The sequence below is a fragment of the Callorhinus ursinus genome, unplaced genomic scaffold (assembly GCF_003265705.2).
Source record: "Callorhinus ursinus isolate GAN/ISIS: 27379988/994484 unplaced genomic scaffold, GSC_fseal_2.0 scaffold1, whole genome shotgun sequence".
NCBI classification, from domain to species: domain Eukaryota; kingdom Metazoa; phylum Chordata; class Mammalia; order Carnivora; family Otariidae; genus Callorhinus; species Callorhinus ursinus.
This window is the reverse complement of record NW_027397063.1, coordinates 59,424,835-59,450,069: the sequence shown is the minus strand read 5'-3', so window position 1 is coordinate 59,450,069 and position 25,235 is coordinate 59,424,835. Positions and strand designations below refer to the sequence as shown.

General features: G+C 45.2%; 1 protein-coding gene and 1 long non-coding RNA gene across 9 annotated transcripts in view; one reads left to right on the top strand and one right to left on the bottom strand.

Annotated features, from left to right (window-relative positions):
* Nucleotides 1-25,235, top strand: part of MYLK (myosin light chain kinase) — a 259,025-nt gene that overhangs the window by 103,439 nt on the left and 130,351 nt on the right. The window lies entirely within an intron of this gene.
* The window catches only part of LOC141373108 (uncharacterized), a 39,825-nt gene that overhangs the window by 1,115 nt on the left and 13,475 nt on the right, over nucleotides 1-25,235 (bottom strand). The window contains exon 5 of one of the 4 annotated variants that reach the window (XR_012378778.1): nucleotides 11,731-12,929. The exons of 1 other annotated variant lie outside the window; for it this stretch is intronic. This is a non-coding gene — a long non-coding RNA (uncharacterized lncRNA). Of the gene's footprint in view, nucleotides 1-11,730; nucleotides 12,930-22,383; nucleotides 22,873-22,968; nucleotides 25,080-25,235 lie in introns of those variants that run through there. 2 more of the 4 variants (XR_012378788.1, XR_012378775.1) reach the window with 2 other exon arrangements.

Below are 25,235 nucleotides of genomic sequence, written 5' to 3'. Positions count from 1 at the left end.
CCTAAGTGTCTGTATTTGTTAAATTTTACAGTGACTGTTTACCTGTCAGGGAGCAAAAAAAGAGGCTGGTGCTATCTGGATGCATCTGTCTCCTTACTAAGGAGGCTTTTAAGCGCCTATTATTTTTAACATGTTCCCGATTATCTTGACTGTCTGCCTTGAAATGGAAATAAATTCTGTGGCAAAATGAGCAACGAGAGATGGAGAGACCAAATTAGTCTCTTCTTACCCTAGCTATATGCTCATGGTGGCCCAAGGAAGGAGGTATGAAGTACCAGACTTGGCATTCATCAGGGCCGAGTCAGGGGAGACATCAGTATGGCCTGGCAGAGACACTGTTTCTGCAGGACCTGAGATGTTCACATTCTTTATAATATGCAACTTCCTTCTAACTTTGATAAGTAAGATGCTGCTTTCTTAAAAATTGGCTAAAATGAGTTGAACTTTCTCTGTGCCCCAGACACTGGGACTACACAGAAAAGTAAAATGTGATCCCCACCATCAGCAATCTTGCAACTAATGGATTATCAATTTTGGTTAGAGAAAATTAGACTTTTTCTCCTCTCTGAAGCCTCTTACAACTCACTGTGTTCTTTTCCCTTGCCATGTTCTAGAAGGGTTATATTCTGCACTCTACAATTTAGAATTTAATTAGATGATTAACATAACATGTTTGGAAAGAACACTGGACTTGGGTTCTCATTTCTCTGAAGTTGCCTTAAAACTTTCAACAAACCACTCAACCTCCCTGAGTCTCAGATTCCTTTGTATCAGATCACAAGTTACATGTCCACTAAGGCCCTTTGCAATCTAAAATTCTGTGATTTATATACTGTCGTGTGTGTTCCCTATTTTCATATGTCAATTTTTTAAAAACACACCTAAGTCCTAGCTCCTGGTAGGTGCCTAGGAAAGAAAGATTATGGATTTTCTCAATTTTAATCTCTTACATCATTAATGTTCTGCTTTTATTTATGGTAGACTTCAAGTGTTTGAATTTGATTCATTTAACTAATGTTTATGGAGCATTTTACTCTGAGCCAGGCACTGTATTAGTTTAGAACAGGAAGTGTTCAAGGAGGCTAGACTCTCATTTGTGAGGACTGTAGTGTTTCGGATCTACAAATCAGGTTGGGGGTTGGACCAAATAATCTTTTTTTTTAATAGATTGTTTTTAATTCAGAGAGAGAGAGAGCACTAACTGGGGAGACAGGCAGAGGGAGAAAGGGAGAAACAGACTCCCTACTGAGCAGAGAGCCTGATGTGGGGCTGTATCCCAGGACCCTGAGATCACGACCTGAGCCGAAGGCAGACACATAACCAACTGAGCCCCCAGGCGCCCCTGGACGAAATAATCTTGACAGTTGTTCCCACTTAGCATAATGCCCTCACGGTCCATCCATGTTTTCACAAATGACAGGATTTCCTTCTTTTTTATAGCTGAATAATATTTTCTGATATATGTATACCACATTTTCCTTATCCATTCATCCATCAGTAAGACTTCTTATTTTTCATAATACGCTATGCATTTGTATAGTATGTTATAGTGCACAAAGCCCTCCTGGGGTTGTTAGAGGGTAGAAAGTGCTAGTTACTTCAGCTCCCGTTTCTAAGCAGCTGGGAAAAGGTAGGCAGAATTAAATGGAATGAAATGTATGAATGGAGGCCCAGAGAATCCCAGAGCATAGCGCTCTCAGGGAGACCTACACTGGCGAATTGGCCGTCTCTAATCACTTCCCCTGAGTTAAATCAGCCCATGCACTAGTGGGCTGTAGAGCTGAAGAACGGCTTCTCCCCACAGAGCTGGGCTAACCCGCCAGGGCTCCCAGGTGCTCCCCACTCAGTGCCTTTCAGGCTTCATCTACTAAGAGGTTCTTCTCTGAGCATTTCTTGGCCCAGAAGCCTTCTGTGTTTTGAGTCTGGACTCCTTTCCTGGCATTCATTGTTCTTCACAGTGCAGGATCAGTCCAGTGCTCTTCCTGACTGCCCAAGGACCTGGGCCCCACCATTCCTGAGCAGGTCCTGGGCGTTGCCTCTCTGACTTTTCATCTTTCTACTAGATTCTGGACCCCAAATCTATAAGAGCGCTGTCCAGACTCTACTCCATTTTTTTTTTAATTTTTAAAAAGATTTTATTTATTTGAGAGAGAAAGAGAGCAGTGGGAGAGGGAGAGGCAGACTCCCCGCTGAGCAGAGAATCCAACTCGGGGCTTGATCCCAGGATCCTGAGATCATGACCTGAGCTGAAGGTAGCGCTTAACGGACTGAGCCACCCAGGTGCCTCGACTCTACTCCACTTCTTCCAGGGAAGTGGAATCCTGCTTCTCCGTGCCACTTATGGTCTCCTTCTTCTGAGTCACCTGAGGCTTTATATCTTTGGCTTTATGTGCTGGTTATTTATGTGCTTGTCACTACAATGAGAGAGCCCCTTGAGGGTGATTTACTCATTTTTGCATTCTCCACAGCATCTAGGATGGTGCCCTGCCCATGGTAGGTTTTCAGGAAGGCCTGGATAGATTGTAGGATAGATTTAAATACACAAGGCCTCTGCAATCAGCCTGGTGATGCTCAGATACCATCCTTTGTAAACATCTTCATTTGGCAATTTGCTGGTTGTCATAGGGAGCTGATGTCTCTTAGGACCAGTGTGACAGTAGGAGGGCTGGGGCTGGCGGTCAGGCGCTGGGTCTTTGCTTCTAACGCTGTCTGGCCCCTGGGCTTTCGTTTTCTCATCTGTGAATGAGGAGGTTAGACCAGATGACTCTCATGCCTCTTCCTGTTGTAAAAATAAAATTTAAATGAGGTTTTATGGTAGGGACCTAGGGTTTTCATGAGTGTGCCCGGTGCTACATGAAGTGACACTCAGGAAGGCCGACTCCAGTGGCTGGTTAATTCAGTTGAGCAAACGTGAGTTACAGGTAGGATGTCTGGTACACCTGGGATGAAAATATGACAGAGAGGACCAAGAGACTATCCCTACATTCAAGGGATTCACATTCTCACATAGCCAAGGCTGCAAATGCACCCCTCCACACCCACCCCACGTGCCCTTGAACACTGGCCTGCTGTCTGGGATGGTGGGAAGTGAGTTCTCATGTTACATGTCACACCTGAGGGCTCCTTCACGTTGGATCTCTGTCTCCTGCAGCTGCTCAAGAGCACTGTGGATGGAAATGGGGGGGGCCACAGTGACAAGGAATGGACACCTGTGTCCCAACGGAGCTGTCTGAGTGGTGGTGGGGAGGAAACCGGCCCCTCGTGTTCTCTCATCTGCTGGCATACTGAGTCCCTGAGCAACTCCTGAGAGATGCAGGTCCCTCCCTCTCAGAAGATTCTAGCAGGGTGGAGGGCAGGCCAGAGGCGGTGGGAGCAGGGGGTGGGGGAGTGGGGAGGGTGGGGTGGCTATCAAATGCTGTGTTTGAGATGGCAGGCACAGACTTGGGAGGTAGGGTTGCCTGCAAAGTGTGAAGGACTTGGCTCACCCAGCCCCAAACCCTGGGATGCCTGACAGGGGAGTAAAAAATGAGGCTGGAGGGGTTGGAGCCAGGAAAGCAAGGAAAAGCAAGTCAAATCTGAATCCTGATTTAAAAGGCATTAGGCTGAGAGGAGCCAAGCACCTGAACATACTTTCCACAGCCTGTCATGCAGGGCTTGCATCATCTGTGAGCAGCGAGGGAAAGTTGAGGCCGTGAGGACTGGCTCCCTGGGCTGCAGTCCCCACAGCCAGGCTGCTCAGGGACAGATGCCACCGCACAGAATACCAGAGGGCAGGGTGACCTGCCAAGGTTAAGTCCAGGAAGGAGAGCAGAGACACTGGTTTCTGGGAGTAGTGAGTATAACGACCTCGTGCAGGTCAGCCCCACACAGGTGTAAGGAGCTCTGGCACATGACTGATGACTCACCTGGGGCAAAGCTCTTTTATAATAAAATCAGATGAGCCACCGCCCACCTCTACCTCTTCAGTTTCAGCAGCCAGAGTGTGCCTATTTCAAGTGTGGGGTGAAATCTGGACACCTAGGTGCCGGAGTCATTTGAGGAGATGCTGTGTAGGGTTGTTTCTTACAAGGGGTCCTTCTGAACCCCCTGGGGTAAGACCAAGAAATCTGCATCTGAATACATCCACATCCTCTACAGGTTACTCTTTTTAAGCCACCAAAGGGAGACTATTGGAAGCAAAGGTCATGGATGCACGTTTCGCTGCACATTGGGGAGCACGTGGGAATGGCCGGAGCAGTGCAAGAGGAGGTAGAATCTTCTAGGAAGATGTATCTGATGATCAAGAAAGTGCTCTCTTCATTGATGGGCTGCTCAAGCACATGGTTGACTCATATAGATCAGTGGTTCTCAGAGATCTACTCTGTATTGGCTTATATATATAAGCCATATATATATATATATATACACACACATTTAGTACATAAGCAGATAGAGAGCATATAAGCGTATGCTTCATACATAAAAAGATTTTTACCCCTCCTCCCCAACCCCAAATTCACCCGCCTGGGGTGATAGTACCCCCACACAAGATTAAGTTTTGTAATGGTTAAAATCCTCTACTGGGATAGGGGTGAGGGATCAGAAAAGAGCAAAGGGAAAATATGGGGTAAGAATTACACACAGAAATGAGTGCTGTACAGTTTGTGTAGTTGCTAAAGATGGGCTACCAATTTGACTACAACCTTCCTAAAAATCATGATCAGGGGCAAGGACCATTTTGTCCTTAAAAAGTAAACCAGTTGCTCTGGAGACGCCATCACAGGACATAAGTAGTAGGAACTCTCCAGATGGTGTGTACCTATGGATATGTACACATTTATTTGTGTGTAAATAAGGGGAGCAATCTAGATTTTGAAGGTGGCGAAAGATGCTACTTGGACAGAAGAGTAGAGGCTCTGTCATGGTCCTCTGCCCTGTGATCCTCTCCTTCCCAGAACTCAAACTGGCTTTTCCCAAACTGGCTCAGGCCTTCACCTGTTTTTCTTCACGTCATCTCCTTTGTGGCCCTGAGATCTCTCTGTTCTACATTCGCTCGTGTTCCCTGGACCTCTCAGAGCCCCCAGCCGGGTGAGAGGCATGACCTGTCCCAGGTTTCAGGGGTAGAAGCGGGGAAAAGTAGACAGGACTCCAGCTGTGGCCAAAGATGCATCGGTGCCTCTGGGAGGCCTCTTTCACCTTGACTTCATCAGGGAGCAGTGGCCAGCCCTGTGCTTGTAAACATGAGCTTGCCAGGGCTCCAATGGTCATAAGACATCAAGGCCCAGCACCAAGAACCTCTGCGCAGACCTCTGTGCAGTGGGGCTGTGGGAGGAGTAGAAAGAAGACAGACTTTGCAGCCAGGAGATCTGCCTTTGAATTGCTTCTACTAAGTTCTCTAAGCTTCATAGATGAGCTGGGAAAAGTAAGTCCTACTTTACAGCATGACTGGGAGGGAGGGTCAGCCCCATAGCAGAAGTGTGCCAGCACATAGCAGTTGCCTAGTAAAATGATAGGAATTATACTAGTAGTATGATCAGGATCACTGGTCTGCCATAACACCACTCTGAAAGTCTTGCTCTAAGAATGTTTTTAAGTAAAAATACAATATGCTATTTAGGAAAACTTAGAAAAGCAAAAGTAGAAAAAGGGTTAAGACTACACATGGTTCTACCTTGCTCTACAGTCACTATTATGATTTTGTTTGATAGTTCTTGTGCTTTTTGCTAAGCTGGGGATTTCTTTTGTTGTCAATGTAGGAGGAACTGTAGGATTTATAGGGGCAGGGGTCAGACTTGAATTCAGGCCCATCCTTTACTAGCTGTGACCTTGGGTAATTTGCCTAGTTACTTTCAAAGTCACTGTCCTAGCTATAAAATAGGGGTACCACCATCCATATTGTGGCATTGTCTAAATAAAGTATATTTGCTTCATATGTCATATAAATAAGTGCTTAATAACTTGTAGTCATAATTAAAATCATTCATACTGTTTTGTATCTTGCTTTTTTCACCCAATATATCATCTTTCAAATTACTGTTAACATAATTTTGATGGTTAATATTCCATTAAATTTGATATATACCATGTACTGAGTCATTCCTCCACTGGTGGTGATTTAGATGATATTTAATATTTCCTTTTATAAATTAAATTCTGATGAACATCTTTATATATGAAGCCTTCAGTTCCATATTTAATATTATTTTCTTGGGTTTGCTTAGTTTATAGTAGGGGAAATAGTGGAATAAAGGCTCTGGGCGTTTTTAAGTTCAAGTACTTTCAAAAGGCTAGTCTTTGGCTTACACTGCAGTCAGCGAGGGATGAGACAGAGCACCCATTTTCATGGCCCACCCGCTTCTTGATCTGTGACACGCATATGCCATTTGTCTGCATGGCATGCCCTCCCACCAGCATCTTCCCGCCTCAGCTCACAGTCTGGTTCTTCCTATACCTGCCCAACTGCTCTCTGAGGCAGACTCCTTCACTGGGCCCCAGTGTTCCTCTGTCCTCTGGCTTAACCTCCTGGTGCTGGGGTCAGACACTGACTAGAGAGGGATGGGATATATCTGTTCTAGTTTCAAGCTCAGAGTTCCCTCCAACCACACAGGGTCAAATCCTGAGTTACAATTTGTTCTTCTTTTTCTCTTTTTTCTCCACACATCACATCTCGACCTACATATTCATTCATTTTAATTTTTCCATTTGAATCATCTCCTTATTCAGAGTATATTTGTCACTATGTCTTCACTGGGTCCCAGACAAGGAGCCCTGAGGGGTGAACACTGCCCCCCGCACATCATACAGGGTGCTTCCTAAGGTAGGGGCCATGTCTACTGTGCTGACTCTGACATAGGTGTGCAGCAGATATGGACTAGGGCCTGTGGGACATGAAACACTGAAGACAATTCTTGTTCTTCGCTTTGACGCAGGCTGACTGAGGTGATGCTGTGTGCACACATGTAACTTTCATGTAGTTTTCATTTGCTGTGTAAGACTTGCTATGTTGACTTTGTCTTCTCTATTCCCCCTGTAAAAGGAGGCACTCCCTGAGTGGAGACTAGTCCTTCATTGTCTCTGTATCTCCTACAAACATCTGGCACACTACCCGGGAAGGTTGCTCCGTAAGCCTTTGTCAAGTGAGTGAATGAGCAAACAGTTAGTGAACAAAACCCTATGCTCTTTGGTCAGAGTACGATATACTATAAAATATGTGACAAACGCTATAGGCAAGAAGCATTCCCCAGACCTCACGGAGAAGGTGGGATCCATCTTAAGGTGTTCTAGAAGTCATTAATTTATTCAACCACGAAATAAGATGTGGTGCCTAATTATGCTCTTAAGAATATTCCCTGCGGGGGGGTGGGGGGCACTGGTGAAAAACCTTGTCAAAAGACTAGGTGGTATTGGAGTAGCTTTTTGAGATCTGGAACTTTCTTGCCTGCGATCCTGTTGCTCCCTGAAAGGCTATAGTGGAAAAAGCATGAATTTGGAGATCTTTTTTTTTTAAAGATTTTATTTATTTATTCATGAGAGACAGAGAGAGGGAGAGAGAGAGAGAGAGAGAGGCAGAGGGAGAAGCAGGCTCCCAAGGAGCAGGGAGCCCGATGCGGGACTCGATCCCAGGACCCTGGGATCATGACCTGAGCCGAAGGCAGACGCTTAACCATCTGAGTCACCCAGGCACCCAGGGATCTTGTACTAATAAATTATTAGCCTGCTTTGACTTTCACTTTTCTTACCTGTAAACTTAGCACAGTAATGCTGACCTTCCAGGGCTATTGGGGGGATCGAATGTAGTGATGTGCACAAGTGAGGCCAAGTGTCCATCCCCTTTATCCTGTGTAGCAGGAGCAAGAGTGGTAGCTGCCTTGGAAGGCCTCTGCTGTGGTCTCCAGTGACCCCGCAGAAGTGTTGTAACCCCAGCCTGACCTGCTCGTAGGTTGCTTAGGAGAGGAGCTGAGAAGTGACAGGAAAAAGGTTTCGTGTGCAGTTCATGAGTTAAGAGAATATCACTTCATTGTGGGCTTGATGGAAAACATTATGTGAGGTTGGTTCAGATCTTTCCAGAGGTCTGCCAGCAACCTCAGAAGTGGAGCCTTATTGAAAACAGCTGGGAGGAGGTTGGCGCCCAGCCTCCCCTTGCTTTTCCATGCCCCAGAGCTGTCTCGCTCTGTGGACAGAGCTCAGCCCCAGGACTCTGCCAAGGGCCCTGGCAGCCTCAGCTGGGGATGGGCGGTGGCTCTGCCCAGCTGCAGACTCCAGCTCAAAGGTTGAAACCAGCTAAACCAGAGGGGATTTGGCCAGGACTGCCCGTCAGTATTTCTTTCAGGGCTTAGAATTAACCACCGTCTCGAGTCCTTGCAGGATGAGTTAACTATTGCGGGGTTCTCTGGGCAGAGGCGTGGGCTGCCGGGTGGGCAACTGGCAGATGGACTTCGTTGTCCTTTGAAGTCCTCTCAGCCGTCCTGCTGGGCTCCAGCTAGGGGAATGAAGACACCGTTCAAAGCACCCATGTGGAGGCCTCACCCCCTCTGCTGTGAAGGGCCTTGCATGGAGCACGCCGCCTGCTCTCCTACAGCCACAGCCCATTTGGTCTTGTTCCAGCTGGTCCCAGCCGTGCCGATTTCAGCTGAGTTTGCTCCAAGTGCAGCGTGCCCTTCTCTCAGTCCTCCTTTCTGAGGGGACTTCTAGGCACAGCGAGTCCTTCTACTTGTTTACTGTTGTGCAAAGGTGCTCCTAGCAAATTCGCATAATTTGAGACTCACGAAGTTTTTTGACTGTCTTGGTGCTTTCCAAGAAAGTAAAATATATTCATTGTAAAAATAAAAATTGGAAATACAGAAAACACAGAAATGCAAAGAATCCCACCGCTAGAGATAACAGCTTTTACATTTTTGTAGATTTCCTTCTAATTTTTTCTTTTAAAACAGGAAGAAAGCATATGGTTATTAAATATCACACAATACTAAAAAAACATGGTTTATAAGCTCCCTTTTTACTTAATGAGCATTTTCTTACATGCCTCAAGATTATAATTTTTAATAATGTTTAGTATGGTATCTTATTGTTTTAAGTATTTTAAAGAGACTGTATTTGGCTTTGGATTTCTAGTATTTAATCTTTTAAAAAACTTAAACTTACATCCATCATCATGGGCATCTTTGATAATTCCTAAGGCAGATATTAGACTTAGTGAATCTTTTTAAGTCTTTTGATAGCTATTTCCAAATTGTTAAGATAGCCATATTAAGATCAGCATTACTATGCTAATTTTATAGGTAAGAAGAATGAAGCTCAGATTGTTACCCTCACATCAACATTTAAGAATTTAATTTTTCTGGGTTGGTTAAGTGTCTGCCTTTGGCTCAGATTGTGATCCCAGGGTCCTGGGACTGAGCCCCGTGGTCAGTCTCCCTGTTCAGCAGAGGTCTGCTTCTCCCTCCCTGTGCCCCTCCTCCCTGCTTGTGTTTTTTTTTTTCTCTCTCTCTCAAATAAATAAAATCTAAAAAAAAAAAAAAAAATTTATTTTCCCCTACTCTCATAAATGCTAGTAATCACTTTATTAACACAGTTTAATGAAAAATATCACATTTTATTTTACATTTGGTTGTCACTTTTAAACATTTTTTGTATATTTGGCTGCCTCATGAACTTCTTGTTTATATCCTTTGCTTATTCCTTTATGTGTTCTTTTTATTTAGTTATGTAGACATTTTACATATTAAGAATCTCCACCTTTATATTCTGTATATAATTTAGATATTTTTAGTTTGATTACCTTTTAATTTTGGTCATAATTTTACTTTTGTACAAAGTTCTACATTTATGAGTTTACATATATTTATAGTTTCTGCCATTGGGGTCAAGCTTGGAATCTCTAAGATTATATCTGTTTTTCTTTTAGCTTTTTTTTCCTTGTAATATTTTAATCAAAATGGATGTTTCTGTGTATAGTGTGAGGTAGGGATCCTAACTATGATTTTTTTTCCCCCAAATGATCCATACTTAATAATACATTTTCCGCATTCATCTGCAGTCACTTTTATCATATACTAAAGTCTCATGTATATAATTTATTTTAGGATTTTCTGGACTGTTTTATTAACCAATATATATATATTCTTTTTTTTTTAAAGATTTTATTTTTATTTATTCGAGAGAGAGAGAGAATGAAAGATAGAGAGCACGAGAGGGAAGAGGGTCAGAGGGAGAAGCAGACTCCCTGCTGAGCAGGGAGCCTGATGTGGGACTCGATCCCGGGACTCCAGGATCATGACCTGAGCCGAAGGCAGTCGCTTAACCAACTGAGCCACCCAGGCACCCCAATATATATATATTCTTGTATCAGAACCAAAAGGTTTCAGTTACTGAGGCTTTTTAACATCTCCATATCTAATAGTATAATACCACTGATTACTTTTAATCCAAGGACAGAGTAGTTTTCATTATTTATTCAAAACTTCTGATATGTTGTTTCGAAAGTTTTGAAACTTTCATTACATGGGAACTTTGCACTTCCTAAGTTTATTCCTGGATGAAGTGTGTATGTGTATATACTTTTTCTAACTGATAATAGCTACTGGATATGAAAACAATCTTACTTTTTGAGTGGTTAGTTTATAACAGGCTAAAGCCAATATCAGAGATACATGTGTAGCCTTTAATGCTTTTATTATTGAACAAAAAATACTAGAAATTAGGGGCGCCTGGGTGGCTCAGTCGTTAAGCGTCTGCCTTCGGCTCAGGTCATGACCCCAGGGTCTTGGGATCGAGCCCCACGTCGGGCTCCCTGCTCTGCGGGAAGCCTGCTTCGCTTCTCCCTCTCCCACTCCTCCTGCTTGTGTTCCCTCTCTCACTGTGTCTCTCTCTGTCAAATAAATAAATAAAATCTTTAAAAAAAAATACTAGAAATTAATGAACCAAGTTTTCTGTTCACAAAATCAAAGGATAGAACAAACCAAAGGAAAGCAGAAGCAAGATATTTATATGAGCAGAAATAAGTTCATTATGAAATAGGAAAATGATCTTAATTAATACATTTAAGGATTAGTCTTGGAAATAGGCAAACTCACCCAGGCCAACCAAAGAAAAACATAAAATTTAGAAATGAGACTCTAACCACTCATCTGGAGTTGACAAAAATGAGATTTTCATGTTTAGCTTTGATAATACATTTGAAAATCTTGAAAGAAACAGATTTTTTCTAAGAAAACAGGAGCTGCCAAAATTGACTAAAGAAGAAATTGAAAATGTGAAAAATTTAGTGAAGAAACTGGAAAGGTTGAAGAAAATACCTCCTGAAAACACACTAGATCCAGACAGTTTTGTGAGTAAATTTACGAAACCCTTCAAAAAATACATCATTCCACACTCTGTATTTGTAGCACAAAGGTTATTTATAGTGTAAATGGAATATTTCTTTCATGTTTTCTCTCACCTTAATGCATTCATTTCTATTAAATTCTTAGAAAACTAGGATTTGGGTTGGAAGGTACCCCTTGAAAACATCCCAGCCAGAAGGTTCTCTGGGCTCCTTATGGACGCTTCTGTGGATGGGGATCTGCCATGTTACACTTGGTCCCTTTCCTTATGCAGGCATTGTTATCCCTCCTTGTATGAGCCTAAATCTGCCTCCCTGGTTGTTGGACCCATATATCCCTGTTCTGACTTCTGAAGCTACACAACACAGTCTTTTATACAAGAGCTCTCGTTGTATTAAAGACAGATATGCCCTTCTTTTGGTGTGTTTTATTTCAGGCTAAGTATACCTACTTCCATCAATTAATCTTCATGTTCCTTCAATAAATATCTGTTGAGCATCTGCAGGGTGCCAGCTGGGCAGTGATCACCTCGCAGATCCATGAGCCCCTTGATCAACATCCTGTTAATGTGTGGCATCTGTATGTGGAAGCATTGTGTCAGTCAGTGGTGGTCAGGCCGAATGGGATGGGCTTCTCCTCATTTGGACACTGCTGTGATAATTCGGCTTGAGAGTGAATAATGTTTCGATAGGAGACTCTTGCCCAGCTCCCTTTACACGTGAGCTGCCCCCACCTCTGATTTTGTCCAGTTGAGGATTTAGAACTTTCACATGACTTGTTCTCTTTTCATGTCTTTTTATTTGGGCCTTTGTTCCTTTAGAATGTTGATTCTGTGAGCTAACACGTTATGCCCCACGGCATTGATGCCAACTTCACTTCTCTTTAGCAGACTTGTTGTCTTCATTCAAGTCATTAGTAAGAATGTCAATGCAAAGGAGATATATGGGGTCCTGGGACCTCCCAGAGAGACTGTGTCATTAATTTAAAAATACCTATTGATCACCTGCTGTGTACCAAGCAAGGTGCCAAGCTGGTGATTCACTGGTGAGCCAAACCATTATAGTTCTTTCCATAGGCAGACACAGGCTGGTGCTGAGACAGACGAGAGCAACCAGGCATAGAATGAATCCCAAACTGATGAGACCGCGAAGGAAGAAGACAAGAGTGCCATGAGAGCATAACTGCATGACCTTATTTGGGAAACCAAGAAAGGTGTCTCTGAAATGACCCTTGGGCTGGGAGAGAAGAGATATTGGTCAACCATCCACTCAGTAGTGGATTTAGTGGCCATGCTGGGCATGCAGAAAACATCAAAAGAGGCGTAATGTCTAGTTCCCCCTCTTGAGTAACTCCGAGTCTCACAGGGAGTTGTGCCAAACGTGCCTGGAATGACCAGAAGCATAACCCGTGTTAGTGGTATAGGTGCTGTCATCCCAGATTGTTGTGAGCCATTCTGACTGAAAATAGTCTCATTTTTTCCAGTAGAGTCATCCAAATATCCTTGGAGTTCCAATATTTTGATGTTGAAACTTTTAGAACACCAGCTCCTTCTTGCACCTGGAGGCTGCCCATAAATCTCCTGTCAGATAATGTGTCCTGGTTTTATGGAAAATACGGTCACCATGCTTGCTGTAGAGCAGAAAGAAATATGAAAGGTGATGTAATGGTGATGAGTTGCCCCAGATTTTCTGAGACAGGCCTGATTTTAAATGGTCTGTATTGCGATCGGATAAGTGTCTGCTGGTTTTAAAAATGTAGTCACTTTAGATAATAGTGTAAGTGCAGGATGTTGGGAAGTGGGGGAGCTCAGGGGGGAGCTGGATAGTTGGAGAGGCTTTCTCCAGAGGGAGTGAGTGGTCCTGGGGCAGTGGCAGAGAGGGGAAGGATGGAGCATCTTGGATTTGCCCCTTGCTTGGTTCCGCTAGCCGTGCACATTTCTAGGGTATCTATCCTGTTCACCTAACAGTGTATGGTGAGCGTTTCTGAAAGGACAAAACTAGGAGGATAAGGCTGGCGTATGACACATTCTATAGACAGAAGCAAAACCACAATTATCTCCTTTTGCAACAGGGAGATAACTGAGAATTGGTAGTGTTGGCATTTAGCTCTGACTTTGGGATATTTTCTGGGCTTTATAGATAAGTACTACCTACTTAGAGCTCCAGGTCTAAGTAATCAATCTGCAGCTATGTTTAGAGGAGTAGGCCCCCTTGTGGCCAGGGGTCAAGAGCAGCAGTGGCCTGAGCCCTGAGTCCTAACGGCTGTTGGGGGTCTTTGCCTTAGAGCAGGCCTTGGTGAGTCATGCGGGGCAGGATTCCCTTTGTTCCATGGGTCTTCTCCTCAGATGACCCAGCTGGGCGGTCAGAGCTGAGAATTCTCTCTGCCATGGCCTGGTTTGTGGCTTGCACCCTGGTGACAGATCCTGCCAGGGGCAGCAGAATCAGTTCAAAAGAAGCTGAGGGCCAAAGCAGCATTGGTTTTTTCCACTTCTCCTGGTCCAGCAAGAGGAAGGAAAAACTACCCACCTTGGAAATGGGACCCTGGCCCTGGACCCAGCTGTGAGGCTCTTAAAACAGAAAACAGCTTTGGAATAAACACTGCTCTCTCGCTTGCGTCCTGCAGCTTGCTGAGGGCCCGGAGCTCTTGGGCCCCAGGCATGCCCGTTCTCTCTGGGCTGCAGACTGGCCTGGCTCCCCTCCACCTCTGGGGCAAGAACCCCTGACTCGTTCAGGCTGCAGTGGGCCCCAGTGTCGGCGGAGGGGCCAGGCGTGTTGCAGGAATTCCCAGAGTCGGGGGGCTCCCTGAGAAGGTGAGTGGTGGCAGTAGAAGGAAGGAGCTAAGCTTTTCTAGGCTAAAGTGGACTTTCTAGGGACATGACAAGTTTATGGATCTTTCCCAGACCCAACCTGAAAATGACCTTTTTAAACAAACAACGGAAAGTATGAACCAGACCATTTCTCAGGAGCCTCCAGGACTGCTCTCAACAGTCTGCTTCCCCCAAAAGCATCCCATTGGTACATTCTTCCCTAGAAATTGCTTCTCCTTGCCACTGCCCACCACTCCCCACAGGACCGGCACCACCCATTCTTACCCCTTCCCCTCAGGCCTGGACGTGACTATAGCTGCCATGCTTCATTCAGTCAAGGCCTTATGTAGGATGATGCTGGTGTGGCCCGCACACCCACCCATCTTTAACAGCTGCTCGGGCTGCACCCGGATTCTCTGAGCAGTTACCTGCACTGAGGTGGGGGCAAGTGCTGCCTACAGACTCCTTGACCTGGATTAGTAACAAGAACTTTTATCTAATGGTGGCCCCTTTCTCATTTCTTCCAGTTCTCTATGACAAGAAAAGGAGAGTAGATGCCCAGGCTTTCTATAGATGGCCTGTTCACCATCCTCCTTCAATTAGGGACATTCCAGGGGTGGGGGGAGAAGGCCTATTTGAGCTGCAGGGCTCCCAGCACAGGAAGCCCTTGAGCTTCTCTTATAGTAGTCTGGCAAATAGACTGGTTTTGAATCCCCTTCCACCAGCCAGGGATTGGTCAGGCCAAAGCGGGTTCCCCGACCCTGTTCACAGGCTCTGGGGAGTAGGAGGTACCCTAGCCTTCTAGTCGTTGACTATAGCTGCCATTTGTGGGGCGGGCCTTCTCTGAGAATGAATATGCTTGGTGCCAGCTCAGCTGGGCCCCAGTCGCCATGGATCCCTGAGGATCATATAGTTGAAAGGGACATTGGCGGGGGGCGGGGGGGAGGGGAGGAAAGCTTGAGTTTTGTTTTTACTAAATAACTGGGCAGCTTTTCCCTCCATTTTTTCCAGATGCTTCTTCAGAAAAGAAATTTCAGTGGCTTGGACTGGGAAGTCTAAATGTGCTTTAAATGTGTATTTTGAACCAGGACTCACACCCCTTTGGTATTCCCCTGCCCCCAACACGTCACCAGCAAACACCCAGAGAAGCACCACATGCATGGGCTTGCTCACAAGAGGACCTCATTTGAGGATCTTGGCAATTGTTTCTTCTCTCTTTCCTGTGTCCCCTGGGGCCCTGCCCAAAATCCCTGAACAATGGCTTGTGCAAGAACGTCACTGCAGAACAGATCAAGCAGAAGTGGCTAAGGAGAGCTGCTCTGGTTAAACTGGAACTGTCTGTGTAGAGAGATTCAGAGAATAGAGGGGGCCCCAGAGTTCTGCCAGCCTGCGTTTGCCCTGCCCTGGCCTGAGATCCTACTCCGCTCGGGAGTCACTTCTCCCAGCCCATCCAAGCATGGGGGTCCCTGCGGGGCTGCCAGAAGGTTGGTGCCATCTTGTTTCTAAGCTTGAATGGCTGCTTCTTAGGAACCCAGCCCTCTCAGGCCCTGGGCCCAGCTCCTTTGGGGCAGAGTGCCGTCCTGGGAGGTGGCCGGGGATTCCTGCTCAGCTGGCAGCAACACAGCCACAGAGCTCCTCCCTCTCCACCACACTCCCACAGTCCTCCATGCAAAACTCTTTTGGGGCACTGACTGCACGCTCTGGTGGGTTGCACATCCCTGTCATCCAGCCGACTGGGAGCCACTCCTGGGTGGAGAACCTGCTATGTTCATCTTATTTCCTGGCCCGGAGAGAAAGCCGATGTGGCAGGAGCGCAGTGGGCAGACACAGGCACGAACCAGGTCTCGCAGGGCCTTGTGAGCCATGGCCATTGGATTTTATTCTTAGTGCAATGAAAAGCCACTGGAAATTTTTTAAATAGAGAAGTGACTTTGGTCTGAATTGTATTTTTTCAAACTTTTATTTCTTGATTTTAATACTTAACATAAAGCCATTGTGTGATAGGCAATGTAGTGTTTGGAAAGGGAAAAACTTACAGATACTTGAAACAAAACAGAATTCAGAAATAAATCAGGAAAAAACGCATTTTTTTTTCTTGTAAAGTATATGTAGCATAAAGTTGGCCATGCTTCAGTGTCCGGTTCAAGGGCATTAAGTGCATTCACACCGTTGTGCAACCATCACCACCACCTGTTTTCCCAAACTTTTCTTACCTTAATGAAACTGAAACTCTACCCATTAAAAATAATTCTGCACACCCCCACCTCCTACCCGCAGTGACCACCATTCTGTCTTCTGTCTCCATGAATTTGACTACTCTCGGTACCTCCTAAAAAGTGGAATCAAACAGTATTTGTTCATTTGTGCCTGGCTTACTTCATTCAGCATGATGTCTTCAGGACTCATTCACTGTGTCATGTGTCAGAATTTCCTTCCTTTTTAAAGCTGAATACTATTCCATTCTATGTATGTACCATTTTGTTTTTGTTTTGTACATTTTGTTTTATGCGTTCATCTGTTAATGGACACTTGGCTTGCCCTTTTGTCTGTTGTGAATAATGCTGCTATGAACATGGGTGTCCAAATACCTGTTCAAGTCCTTGTCTTCAGTTCTTTGGGGTTCATATCCAGAAGTGGAATTGCTGGATTATATGGTAGTTCTATTTTTAATTTTTTTGAGGACCCTCCATACTGTTTTCCACAGTAGCTGCCCTGGTTTGCATTCCCACCAACAGCGCATAGGAATTCCAGTTTCTCCTTGCCAACACTTGTTATTTTCTGTTTGTTTGCTTTTAATAATGACCATCCTTAAAATGTGTTTTTATAAAAATAAAATGAAAATTATAAAATTATGACAACATAAACACCAGCAGATGAGAGATGTCCACAGGTTGGTGGACAATGGAAAATGAATAGATGATTGGTTGGCTTGGGTTTCAGCATCTCGTGTTGTGCTGTGCCTGTGGTCTGGGAAATGGACAGCAAGAAAAAGAAGCCAACTTGGGCCAGAGAGTTCCTAAATGGCTGAGGGAGAGGAACTGGAGGCATCAGGTACTTTTAAGCCCTGGGTCGTAGAGTGGAGCTGAAAACTGGAGGGTCGATTAAAAGTCTAATAAGGAGCAGTTAGGCCCCAGGCCCCTCCTGTGCCCCATGTACCAGGCTGCTGTTCCTCCCCCACATCCTGAAAGACCGTGGGTTCTCTGTGGAGAAACTGAACCTGACCGACTCTCAACTCCCGGACGCAACACACAACTGAAGGCAGAGGTGAGGGGCTGTAGTCAAGAGGGAGAGGGCTAAGGGCAAGTGAGCATCCTTAATAAGAGCCTCATGGCTTCCCCTCACTCTAAGCCCTAAATGCTGGTAGACAGATGTAATTACTGTGTCCCCATCACCACCACCAAAGCAGCAAGCATCTTCTTTGTGGAAATGGGTCATCTCAAGAGAGAAGATCCACCAATACTGATAGTTGAGGGTTTTTACCCAGTCACTCTACTGGGAGGTCCCACAAGTTGACAAGTCCCCGCCTGTGTGCATGGAGCTTTTTATTGCTTCACATGTGAAAAATCAGTGAAGGATCATCAGATGCTCAAAAGAAGCCTCTGTTACGAAAATAAGAGACAAGAAGGATCAAAAAAGGAACCAAGAAGAAATAGAGACCATGGTAAACAGAAAACTTTGAAGAAATTTTATCTCACCTTAGAGATAAGATGTTGCTTCCATTAAACAAGAAGAGGATATTATTCAGAACGGCTTTGAAAGGCCAAAAAAGAAAGAGGTCTTTGAAGTTAATGATAGCCAAAATAATAGCTTCAATAAACTGGAAGATAAAATGAGAAAAGCTCCTGGAGAGAACAAAAATAAGGAAGAGAAAAATAAGTGAGAAAAGAAATGCAGAAGGTCATTTAGTTGGGCTAATATCCAACTCACAAGAGTTCTATAAAAAGAACATTAAAAAAAAAAAACACAGTGGAGAGAGAATTATCAAAACACACAAATCCCTAAGAATTAAAGACGTGTTACCGATAATGAGAAGACCTATAACCAAAGATCCAGTCTGTTAAGTGAACAAAGAAGGCACCCATACGAAGGTGAGTCATCATGACATTTTAGACTGTCAGAGAAAAAGGGAAGGTTCTAAAAGTGTAAAAGCAACACACATGCACGCATGCACACGCACACGCAGCACATGAGAGATGAACAAGCAGCACGGCATTATATCTCTCCGGAGCAACGCCAGATCCCAGCAGCATTGTCTTCAAATGCCATGAAACAATGCCCCCAAAATGCTGAAGGAAAAAAGGATTTCCATTTAGAATTCCATCCCTAGATGTACTATACGTTGAGTATAAAGTTAGAATATTGACACTCAGAAATGCCAGGTTTAAAAATTGTAAACTTCTATGCATTCATTCTTAAGAAACCACCAGAAGAGGCTGTGTGCAGCCCAAATGGTGATAGACACCAGGAAGTGCCCCAGAGATGGTGAAGGACCACTGGGCATCAAACTTAGAAAGCATCCAGTGTAGACTGGATGGGGAGGACAGAGTATTCCAGGAAGGGTATCTCCAAAGGAGGAAAAAATAAAAGCAGGTGGTAAACTAGTTATCTGATGTGTTTGACCATTGCTGAGAAGAAGTTTATAGTTCTCCTAAGATGTCGAGGTTCTTAAAAAACTAAGAAAAACCAAAGTATGGCAGTTATTAACTCCAGAAAAAAAAGAAAAGTTCAAGAAATTGAATTGTAACATACTATGCAGCTTGGCGGCGAGCAAAGTTAAAATGAAAAAACACTATACACTGACATAAAAATTGTGGTGTAATGATTAGGGGTTGGAGAAGGGCTTATGGAGGGAGGGGGATTTGAGAGCTAAAAGCTCAGATTCCATACAGAGAAGTTAGGAAATGATGCCTACAGTTTAAAAGAATAGAGTGGTTGTTATGTAAGGCTGTTGTTTAGAAACATGGGAGAAAACAAACACCAGAAGAAATGGCTGCAAGAGTTGAAGATGACACTCTCAAGGAAGTGGAAATTGGGGATGGGAGGGGAGGAGCAGTGGCCTGCTTTTTTTTTTGTTATGACTTATAGTACCAGTGGACATTTTGACCATATGCATGTATTGTCTTGGTGAGAATAAAAACAGCTTTAAGAAAAGCACGTTTGATTGTGTTTTTCAGCCTGGCGGGCAGTCAGACACTGACATTGCATGAGAAGCAGTTTTTGACTCCTTATCTGGCATGATTCTCTCTGCAGATCAGGATGCTTGGGGACAGTTGGAGCCTGGAGATGACATTGTGCCATAAAGTAGCAAACTCATATGGCTGCTCTCTGCCCCTTGTGCTAGGCATGTTCTGACAGCATCACAGAGACACTCTGCTGGCCCTATTGATGCAGGCGGCAGGAAAGGTCCCGCTTTCGAAACCCTACCTGCTGCGCTCCCCCGCCCCACGCCCCCACCGTAGCCTGCCAGCTGGGAGAATCCAGGCAGAATGTGCGCTTTGTGTGGTAACGGGCTTGGGGAGCAGGTGTTGGGTCAGAGGAGCAGCCTGGAGAGACTGAAAATCAGAAATCAAGCCAAAGGGGCCAAGTTGAGTGGTTTTCGGGTTGTCAGGACCCTTGGCTCATTGTTGCCTACCTCTGCTTTTAAACAGAACTACCTCAAATTCTCAGTCCTCGTCATACAGGACCTTTCTGGTATGACCTGTGGCCAGTTTCAGAGTCTTATGGGATCTGGGCTTTGCTGTTTGAGGGGTAAGGAGGCACTGCCAAATGGTCTGCGTGTTCTTTGGAGAGCAGTCCTCTGCTGTATGCGTTCTGCCGGTGAAGTATGTCTGTCTCTCTCTCTCTCTTTCCAGGTCCAACCATGACTGGCTAGAGACTCCAGATGTATTACCCCAGATTTATTTCCTTTCTGACACTCACCCGTGCCCTTGAAATTCCAGGGCTGCATTCGTCAGTGAGGCAGAAATCGAGATCGTCTCTGCCTCAAAGGTGCACATGGTATTGCAGGAGGCGATGAATGGTGCGGTCAAAACCACACGCTGCATGTTTGTTTCAAAATGTGCTTTGTGATATTACATTAGAAAAGTGATCCCTTTTCAAGCGGGGTTCACCTTTTCAGTAAAAATAATGAGCCAATTCAGCTAAAGCAGAGGTGTTCACAGTTAAAGTGTTAGGGTTTTATCCAGTGAAGAGTCTAATACCTTGAAGTTGTCTTTGAGGACGTGAGTCGTAGAGAATGAGGCCCAGCAAGCCCAGAAGTTTAAAGGACTGATATTTCTTAGGGCACTTTCACACTGTTAACAAAACTGGGAGCTGAGTGGGTTCTGAGTACCTTATTAGGAAGAATTACTTTGAGGAGAAGAGAGAGAATGTCTGACCTGTAGATGTTATAACGGCTGTAGTACCTGTGCCTATTTCATTTGGTCATAAACTTTTCCATGCCAGTGGTGACTGGTATCGTCCCCTCTTTCAGCTGTGTAAACTGAGGGCCAAATAAGTTAAAACACTTGCCCACGGTCAGGCAGCCTGTAACCGGTGCAGACAGCATCCATACACAGGTATGTCTGATTCCAGAGGCCAGATTTGTCAGGACTCTGGGCTGCAAGTGACAGAAGCCACCTCCAGCTGGGTTAAGCAAAAGAGATGTGCTATCTTACACAACTGATCCTGAGTCCAACACGGTTCTGTCAGGCAAGGTCTCCATCTCTTTTCTTCACTGGTCTGTGACGTCTGGTTCATCAGATGGCCTCCTCCTCTTGGGAGGGGGCAAGAAAGTGGGGGGCAGGGACGGGAGAGGACAGCCGTAGACAGCTTCGGGCTTACATCTGCCCAGCTTGGGAACTCTGTGAAAAAGACAGCTTTGGTCTCCCTTTATTCTCACTTAAAACTGCAGGGAAGAGCTCTCATTGGCTGGCTTGGACCATACGTCCATTTTTGGAGCCCATGCCCGTCGGCCAGGAGGCAGCCGACTGACTGGCATTCCCACCAGACTGATGTGTGGTGGGTTGAGGGGGATGGGGTGGGCGGCAGGAGATCTTGAGCCAGTCAAACAAAACCAAGCCACAGCACTTACTTGATAAGCCTCTACAATGCCACATGCCTCCTATTAATATTTGAGTATACCTGAGAGCATATCTCAACTCAGTAGCAGAAATGGTGATCTCCCGGGCCAGCCTCACCAGCTGGAGAGGCCATGTCCTTGAAAGCCATCGTGAGAGCTAGTAAAACCAGAACACCAGGGCTTTGTGTAGAGAGGCTTCTGGTAAGGCTGTAATAATCCCCAGCCACGCCAGAGCAACTGGGAGTTCAAACAGGAGGACACTTGTGTTATATGGAAACTGAATTTGGAGGAACTAGGAAATCATCAGTGTGACAGGTGCCTGATGACATGTAGGATTCTGTTTCTTGGACTGCTTCCGAGGTTTTTAGGTGCTTGTATCATTAGGAGGGAATCAAATCAGAAAGTTGCATGCATTGATAAGCTTGATCTAGATAAAGGGATAGAATTTTTTTGGAAAGATTCGGAAGGGCCTGAGGTGTAACCCAAGACTGCCAAGACATCACCCGCCTTGTGCTCTCAGGGGAAGAATCGTGGAGTTCTCAGACTTGCAGGTACAGGGGTGCAGGGGTGCCTGTGTCTTGGTCCATGGAAAAGAAAACTTGCCATAGAAAGTGAAAGTGGCTGATCACAGAGGGAGACTTTCAGCATCTGCCCCTGAAGACATGTGTGGTGTTTGCTGAACCAGTTTGAGGAATGGTTCTTGACATTCTGATTTCATTCCTCATGGAATCACTTTTGTCCTCGTTCCACACCTTGGACTATGGGCAGGGTGCATCCAGCAGTCTCAGCCTCTCTCTAACTGCTGTTTTTGGCTGGTCTGATCTCTTCCTGATGGATTCTGTGTGTTCAGTTAAGGCTTTTGGCTTTTGGCAATGGGATTATTCAAAGTGCCTGCCTGTCTACAGGGCCGCATGCCAGGTGCTGACACAGACACGGGCCCCTAAGCTTGGTCATGCCATGCCTGTGGCTCACCCTTCACTCTTCACCCTCATAATATACCCATGATGTCAGTTTTATAGACATTTTTTGTGGTCTAATTTGTTTGGAGTGTTAATGTTTTCATTCTCCTTTCTGTGCATCATATCCATTTATTATCTGAGTGAGCTTATTATACTTGCAGATGGGGCAGAGGATTCTTCTTCAACTAACTCCTCAGCACCATTGTTTTTTAGTTTTCAAATCACCAGCCCTGATCTAGTAGTCGTTGATCATTAGGGAATTTATTTATTATATAAGAAGCTGCCTCAGAATGGGGTAAGAAGTTCAGAGTCACGTGCTATAGGCAGTCAGGGAATTATAACAGGTAGACAGTTGTGTTGCAGCATCGATGTTGTCGGGCTCAGGGGAGACATCCACCTGACAGGTTTCTATAATGTCAGTATGCCAGGCTCAGCCTTTCCCGGCATCGAATCCGTGACCCAATGAGATTCAAACAGATGTTCTTTGGCAACCCCTCAAGTCTACTGTTCTCCGCCCCGAGGTTTTTTAGCTCACTGCTCACGGCTTCTTTGTCTATCTTCCCAGCTCTCCAGCATCCTGCTGGGCAGCCTGTTTTCACCCTGGCCCCAGTGCAGTCCTGATTTCTCTCTTCCTGGTCTCCCTCCATCTCCAAGGGGGGCAGAGCCTCAGGTGCATCTCCTGCCGAATCTGGCTGATACATTGGCATTGCGGCTGTGTGGGCTTGCGGTATGCATACAGGGACAGGTCTGTCCAGGAACAAAGGACTTATAGGAGATCATCAAAAATAGCAAAATTGCCCCCCCCTTTTACTGCCCACCAAGCTAAGATGGCAGATGTGTTGCTCTGAGTTTTGCCAGGGCTGTGGAGATAGGGAATCTGTCACTGCTCTGGGCTCAGGCTGTGGTAGCCTGTCCCAGACACCTTGGAATAGACTGAAAGCCCTTCACACATGTCAGAGAAAAACCAAGAGACTTAGTGCCTTTAAGAATGTCTCACTTTCAGTCAAAACAGCACCAGCTTCTGAGAAAAAGGCTCTCAAATATGACAGGTAGTATCATATTGCTGCTGAGTAGGCTGCCCACTTTCTCCTCATCATCCAACACATGCAGAATGAGCCCCCGTTCCCTTTAAAGGCTTTTTGAGGATGTAAAGGTTTTTGAGGACATTTTATGGAGCTGGAACACAGTTTTACTATTTTAAATTATTATAGGGGTTATGGTTACTGTATCTTTATTTTTATGACAAGTTGTTGGTTATGCTCTTGATTTATTTGATCCCAGGCTTTTGTTCAAGAACACAACCTCCAATTAAATGTGGTTACTGTGGCAAAAATACGATTCTCCTTAGAATGACCCTCTGTGGGGCTGTTTCCAAAAACTCATTATGGTGAAAAGTCAAGCCTGCCTGTTCGTGTCCATGAGCATGTCTCCTCGTGGTCACTTGGTTTTCCTGTATGGAGGATTAGAGAGTACGAAGGTGGTGGGCTGGACCCAGAGGAGACTGGAGGGAGAATCGGGAAGCTAAGTGGGTCACCATTCAGAAGCATACTACCTCAGTATACTGCCCAAGGCCCCCTGATGGAAGGGGCCTTAGCTATCAGGAGCTGTTTTCTCTTCAATGAAAGAAAGAATTACAATCTTGAAGGGGCTGGGAAGCCTTGCCAGTCCCAGGACTCCAGCCCCGGCTCTCAAGCTGCCCTCCCTTATCACACTGAACATCCTAGGGGTGTCTTGGGCACATGTACGGCACTAATCCAGTCTATTTTAGACTGTTCAGGTTGCTGTAACAGAAATACCATGGACTGGCGGGCTTAAACCACAGAAATTTATTTCTCCCAGTTCTAGTGGCTGGAAGTCCAAGATCAAGGCGTGGCTTGATTCAGTATCTGGTGAGGGCTTGCTTCTTGGTTCATAGATAGCTGTCTTGTTGCTGTGTCCTCACGTGGGGGAAGGGGTGAGGGAGCTCTTCAGTGTCCCTTTTATAAGGGCACTAATCCCATTCATGAAGGCTCCGGTTTCATGACCTAATCATCTCCCAAAGGCCCCATCCTAATACCTCCTAATACCATCACATTGGGAGTTAAATTTCAACTTATGAATTTTGGAAGGACACAAATATTTAGTCTATGGCCCTGCCGTATTGTTACTCTGGGGGGACAACCCAAGGCTTGTGTATGGCATGGCCATATCTTTTATGAACTCTTTGAGTTTTTCTCAAAGTGGAGAACAGACATTGCTTTAACCTAGAAGAGATTTAGGGTCTCTTAGGGAAAGACACTTATCAGTTCTTTAGGTTCTACAGTATTTGTCTCACCAAAAACATGAATTTACAATGAGGAATAGAGAGACAACCACTCAACTTGGAGACCAAAATTGTGGTCCCAAATCTCCACTTGATCTGCCATTGACTGGCTAATCATGGACTTCTTTGGGCCTCTTTCCTGAGCTCTCTGGGTTCAGTAATATGATTGGCTTTGCGTGTCGTCACTGACACTGTTGGAGCCCCACCCAGACCCCCTTCACCAGGCCAGTATACCCATTCCCAGACGCTGTGTTGGCTAACGGTTCACAGATGGGGTTCCCTGAATCCCTGTTTCAGGTTCTGCTTCTGGGTACCCCAATCCAAGACCCTTTCCTCATAGGGTTGCAAGAATCAAATAAGATTCTATATGTGAAGGTCCTCTAAAAACTAAAATATCGGTGGGTTTTTAGCGTGGCCTTGGACCAGACTGTAAAAATCCTAGCTGTGGCTTCTTGGCCGAAGGCCTGTGATGAAGGCAGATAAGGCACCCAGGGAAGGCAGGGCTGTTGTCTTGCATCCCAAGGAGGTGAGCCCAGGCTTCTTTCTCTTCCCCACCCAGGAGTGCAGGATAGTGGGCAGGCAGTAAAAATGGGTTTCCATGAAGCTGATTGTCTTTAGGTATTATTAGGTAGTGGTTGAACAAGTTTTTCTCCTATTAGGAAGATAAGAATTGGAGTTGTAAATCATTTCAGACCTGGGAACTGAGCGAGATCACAGAAATCCTTGCCTGTGCTTCGGATGCAAGGTGCTACAAAAGTCCCACAGCAAACAGCAACTTTCTAAGAGGCACCAGTTTTAGCATATTTAA